This window comes from Pithys albifrons, chromosome 18, assembly GCF_047495875.1.
Source record: "Pithys albifrons albifrons isolate INPA30051 chromosome 18, PitAlb_v1, whole genome shotgun sequence".
Taxonomy (NCBI): Eukaryota; Metazoa; Chordata; class Aves; order Passeriformes; family Thamnophilidae; genus Pithys; species Pithys albifrons.
In genome coordinates, this window is record NC_092475.1 from 11,266,305 (window position 1) to 11,272,662 (window position 6,358).

Below are 6,358 nucleotides of genomic sequence, written 5' to 3' on the forward strand. Positions count from 1 at the left end.
CAGTTTACTTTGATCAGTTCTATCTAGTTTTCAGCTCACCTGAAAGTCTGAATTGAATTTTTGCTTCTTTCACTTGTTGGATTCAACAGTTCTTATTCAGTGGATGATCTGTGGGATGTCTTCCTTTGGCCTTTGCACCAGCCCTGAATTACTCTGACCTTGCACACCAGGTGTGAGCTGAAGAATGAAAATCTGGCTTGCAACATCACTTGGCATTGATACCTGAGACTTCATGTGTTCAGCCTTCTCTTTGGCCCTCTAGTGAGAGCAGTGGGTTTTTATAAAAGAGTAAACAGCACGTGGGGACTTACAGACATTACTCTAATCCCTGACTGACCTTTGGGATGAGCTTACACCACTAACCTCACCTGCCCCATGTTCTTCCTGTAAATCCTGCACTACAAAGCTGTTTGGGAATGTCTGTAGCAAACTCTTCCATCCCCTCATTGCCCCCCAAACTAGATCATACCTGACATCTTTCAGTCCTGGTTTTCAAGAAAACTCATGTAATTAAACCTTATCATTAATATTTTGGAAAAACAAGCCCTCTCCTAATGAGTTAACAGACTCCTGACTGCTAATAGGTCTGTGAGAGCTGTGAGCTGTATTGTGCAATCAGGTTCAGCATCTCAACCAGTTTTGTTCCAGCTGTTGCATTGTTTATAGATGAAACCAGTACAAACAAGCTCTGTGGTGACTTCAGAGCTGGGTGCCAGCATAGCAAAAATAGTCACAGCTGACTTTTTTTATACTTCTGAGCCTTTAAGGCAGCAGCCCAGCTCTGTTTCTGTCCCAACTCTCCTGTCAAGGACAAATGAGAAGGATGCCCATAAATATGAATTACAGGCCACTTGTAATTTGTCTGCAGACAGAGAAGTTTGGATTTCTCCTGGTGGACCTGTTACTGCTGAAGAGATGACAAAGTGGAACAGAAGCCTGTTAGGATAAGTGGTGGAACTTTGGAGAAAAAAAACCCTGTTGCTTAAAAGTGGAATAACTGGCACTTAGAATTGCCTGGCTGCTAAATAAGAGTTGCTGCTATTCAACTGTATCAAATCTTCTTTTTATTTTGGAAATAACTGATTGAGCAATCAGGATCTGTAAAAATGCTGCTCTCTTGGAGAGAGGGGTATCCTTCTGTTCCCCTTCACTGAGGGTGATGGATCTTAATAAGCACAGTGGGATTTCATTCCCAAGTAAATGTCCTATTTCCACATGTGTAGGGACAATGTGTGGGGGCCTATTTGGTAATTATGTTTTTCTGAAGCATGAATTTTGAGTATTTAGGTTAGTGAATTTAGCTTTTATTGTAGTCATTCAACAGGACAAACTTCAACAACACAGAGGGGGTTCCAGCCTAATCTCTGGAGTAGCTTCAGCTAGACTGACCCAATATAAATACTTAAAGGGAGATCTTTAAACCTGTAAGATACTACAATCTGTGAAACAAAAAAACCTGAGATATTGCTTTGAAAACTGCATTTATGCTTAGTTCATGCTGTGGTCTTTATGTGTTTCATTTAAATCTTAATCAATAGCTTAGTTATGTAGCTATGATGAGGTAACTCCTACTTTTCTCCTCCCCTTGTCTTACCATCCCTGCTAAAACTCCAGCTTGTCTGAGCCAAGCTATCAGCAGCTATTGTTGAGCTGTCTCATAGCCTTGGTAGCTCTGAACAATTTGCCCAGCACTGATTGTGGGGCTGTGCCATGTGCATGATCTCTTCTCTCAGGAGTGGATGTTTGGCATTCTTTGGGCAGGAACTCCTATGGGATGCCTGAAAACAGACTGACTCATGGTGAGTTCAGCCCGTGGAGCCCATCCTGCCGCTGTGATTATGGCGCAGGAAATAAACAAGATGACAACCTAATCTATCACATCTTTGGGGTGGGAACTGGGGCACCAGAGCGAAACAGTCTGTTTCTGACACTCTTCCTATCATAGCTCTGTTGCTCCATCCATTTCCCAGAAGAGAACAGAAAATCCAACTTGCAAAAGTCAAAATGAGGCTTGTAAAGTGGGCTGGGATGTGAGTGTGGGAATTGGAGCTTTTGGATAGACGTTTTCTGTGGGAATCAAGGACATGCAAAGTCCTCTATGAACGTGGTGCCGGAGGTGAGCTCTGCAGTGTGGACTCCAGTCTCATGTGTGCTTGACTGGCACAGCTGGGCTGGCACGAGGTGCTGGTTACTCATTGCAGCTGAGAGGGCACTGGCTGCTGGTCCTTCGTCCCACCTGCCTCTCTTCCATGATACCAGTGATGTGTGGCACTGTCAGCTGGCTGCAGGGATAATAGCTCCCTGTGTTTAAGGGAAGTGAACAAGCAACTTGTTGGTCATTAACCTGGTGCCTGTCACTTCTTTCTGCCTTTAGTGTCCAGCAAGAAAGATACAGTTCTTACAAGGCACAGCACCCTGTGATACCAAGGCACATGTTTGAACATGGCGGTGAACGAGATCATCCTCTGAAAGCTGCCAGGACTTCTAATTTTATACAGTCTTGAATGCCCAGGAGGCAGAAGCATATTAAATTTAAATTAATAAGTAAGTCTTGGTTATTCATCAGAATAAGTGTGTTTGAGTGTTAAGAATAGCTGCTCTGTCTTAGGGCTTCCTCCCATTGTTACAGCTCTTCCTTGAGCAGTGGAAATGTTTTGGGTGATTTAAATTACATTTACAGTAGTAATTAGGTTTAAGCATCTTTGCAGTTCACTTATCTGAGTATACATCTGTGTCTAAAGAGTGTATGATTTTATGTTTTTCCCCTCCTCCTTGATTCCCCCAAGCCACATTGTCAAACAGGGTGGGCAGCTGGAGGCAGTCATGTACCCAATCACTGGCCTATGCTGGGTGGAGATCTCTGCTTAAAACTGCTGCTTCTGATGGTGACATGATGAAGTGACTCTGGCTGTGCCTGTTGACTAATCCCACTGTGCTACAGCATTGTGTCCCCCCAGATACATCCTTTGCCTAATGTCATTTTCTGTATTCTTAAATATGGGAGTGTTTGTGTGCAGATAGCTATTAATCTAATTCTGGAAAACACTTGTTGCTGTTTGTCCCCTGCCTCAGGTCCTGATCCTCTGTTGCAACTTCTGGATGCAGTGAAGCAGACCATGTGCTCTGACACACAGCTGTGGCTGCAGACAGGTTGGTTTGACAGTGAGCAAGGTCTGACTGTTCATTGTTGGGGCTGAGCCACCCCAAGTGCAGGCAGAGCAAGAAGGGTCGAGGGGGTGATGCTGGGCAGTTGGGCAGGTGATGCTTCACTCCTCTGCTTGCACTGGCTTAACACCCCAGCTCCCGTGGGCATGCCTGTATCTCTCCCAGTAGGATGACAAATTAGGGCTTGTCTCATGCAGTAAAGTCATGAGCAAAAGCGCTTTGTAGGGTCTGAGCATTGCTGTGGCTGTTCTTGGCAGCTGCTGAGCTGTGAGGTGCTGGTTTGCACTCCCAGCTTAGGGCACAGCAGAGCCAGACCTGTTGCTGGGCTGGCTGCTGGGAGCTGCTGCCTTACCCAGACCTGCTGGCAGTGTAGCACTGTGCCCCAGGCCACAGCCTGGGCTCTGCTCCCTGCCAGACTGGGAACAAGCTGAGGCTTGGATAATCTCACTGCCTCAGTGGCTCCAGAAACTGTAATAATCTCTTCATCTTCATGGGTCCATGTGATGGATAGGTTACACTATGTGAGGATTTTCTTGTTATATGGTGGGATTGAGGAAGGATAAATTATTTTCCAGCTTTCCTTATGTTATGCACCCTAAAAATAAACTTGCTGGAGAAAAAAAGAATTGTGTGTTATGGATTTTGGTTACATTCAGGTTTTTCCACTCCATATTGCAGTATGTCACTTGCATTTGTTTTTCAGGGTAACAAGGGACTTTGGGGATGCCTGAAAAATGCAATGCTGCCATAAAATGTTGTGATGCAGCTTATGGGCATTGTGTTCAAGCTGACCTGAAGGCATTGATGCTGAGCTCTGCCAGGCACCATGCAGAGGCAGCTCTTCCAGGCTGGGGCTTCCCTGTAGGCTGGTTCCAGTAGTCTTTAGGTCTCCAGCCTGCTGAAACTCCTGATTATCCAAAAGCATGTTGGATGTTTTTCCACGTCCTTTTGATCCGTAGAAGTCGGGCCAAGTCATGTCAGTCTGGCAGGATGTGTAGATACCTTCAGAAACAACCTGTGCACTAAAGCAGTGACGGTAACAGTGCTGGGTCTGTACCTGTGATTCATGTCAACTAATTGGTGCTGAAAGCATCAGGATGTCTTTGTCTCCACATTTGAGTAAGATTCAGCTCCTATGATCCAGATAAGCTCATCCTAGTGAGCTTGTCTCATCTCTAATGATGCCAGGAAGATTGTCCTGGAGCGTGAAACATGCTGGAGAGCTCGAAACCAGAGCTGGAATATTTATCCTGATTCTCTTAGTCTGAAAAAGTGGATTCAACTGGCCTCATGCTATTCCCACACCCTTTTCTCCCAAGCACAATCTAGGAGATAAACTTCCTGATTGCTTCTCTCAAATACCATGAATAACTGAAGGCCAGACAGGAGTGAAGATGTGAAGGGCTGTAGGTGGGAGCACAGCTGTTATTATCCACAGAGATCTGAAACTTTCAGTAATGTTTGTGTACTGCTTTATGTGAGTAATCAAAGCTGAATGTACTCTTAAAGAATTCTGTCTTCATTCTGGATACTTTAAGCTTGCCTCAGTTGTGCAATGAGCCTGAGTTATTACCTTAGAAAGCTGTGAGGGTGAAGCTGGCTGGTATGTCTGGGAGCCTCTGTCTGCAAATGGACCCATCAAAAAGCATGAACAGCTGCTGCTGAAGTTATTAAAAGAAATGTAATGACAAGGAGTGTCACTGAGGGGCAAAAAAAATGGGCTGTGGTGCCCATTTACTTGTAATGCTGGAAGCTTAGATGTGATTTTGTGTTCAGGAGAAGGAATGGCCTGAGACTCAACCCCATGTTTCAGGGCAAGGTGTGCATTCAGTGGGGAGCTGTTTGGAAAGGCTGGGTGTGCTCCCTGGGGAGAAATAATGCTTTCCAAAGTTTGTAAAAACAGCAGAGCTTAGAGCAGCCACATCTCCTCTTACAGATGTTTTTGTTGTTCCTCTTTGCTCTCTCCTCCCATGTCTCACACTATAGGCAGCATGTGTGGTCACACAGGATGGTGACACTTCGGTCTGGTGTAGCTTTGCAGCAGCTGTTCTGTGTACCTGTATAAAAGCATCAGAATTATTTAGATGTGCTTTCTGCATGCTCCCAAGGTCTTCATTAATGCATAAATTTTTATGATTGGATATTAGGAAGAAATTCTTGGCTGTGAGTATGGGCAGGCCCTGGCACAGGTTGCCCAGAGAAGCTGTGGCTGCCCAATCCCTGGAAATGTCCAAGGCCAGGTTGGATGGGGCTTGGAGCAACCTGGGATAGTGGAAGGTGTCCCTGCCCTTGGCAGGGGGGTGGAACAGGATGATCTTTAAGGTTTCTTCCAAACCATTCTGATAACATGCTGCCTGTGTATAATTCAGTGCTGTTGCCTATGAATGGATTTTGGTTACAACTGTGAACTTCACAAGCTGAGACGTTCTGCATTTTATCTTGGTTTGGAGCTGCTGGAGGAGGAGCTCTATGGATAAACCTGAGTTTTGAATTTTGAGGGGAGGAACTGTGGGTAAGGAGGAGAAGAGAGGAGGGCTGGTAGACATTCTCATTAATATTTTTGCATATTTGGTGTGGGGACTTGTAAGTGTCCCAGACCAAACACCTTCCCTCCACCAGCCCTGGGGCCTGATGTTGGGCAGTGTTGCCTTGGCAGCAAGGTGGGCTGAAAGAGGCTGGATTAAAGCAGTGACTAGAAAAATAGCTGTGTTAGTAGGAACAAAACTGAGATGGGCTTTTTGCATTCTTTTATGAGGGATTGCCTGTAAATTAGCTGCTGCTGCCCTTTAAGCTGTTGGAGGCACAGGAGGCTGAGCTGTAGGTCCAGCCTTACTGGGAGTATTGGAAGGACAGAACAAGATTATTTCTCGTTCTGGGTGTGCTTTGTGTGCCTTTGCTAGAAAAACTTAAATGACTTGTTGTCCCTGTAACTTTAGGATTATGACTAGTAAATGTTAGAAGAAAGGGAAGTTACAGAAACTGTGAAAGGAGGTTTGGTGAAGAGAATAATAAGGAAAGAACAAAACCTGTCAGGGATGGCTGTGAGGAATCTGATTGGTTTAACCCTGTGCTCCCTTGTGCTTTTCTTGTTGATGAGATTTTAAAGAATCATCTGGATCTTGCAAAATATTCTCTGTGGGTGTCAGTTTTATGCTTCTCTTTCAACACCAGTGTTTTACATCCAGCTGGGGTT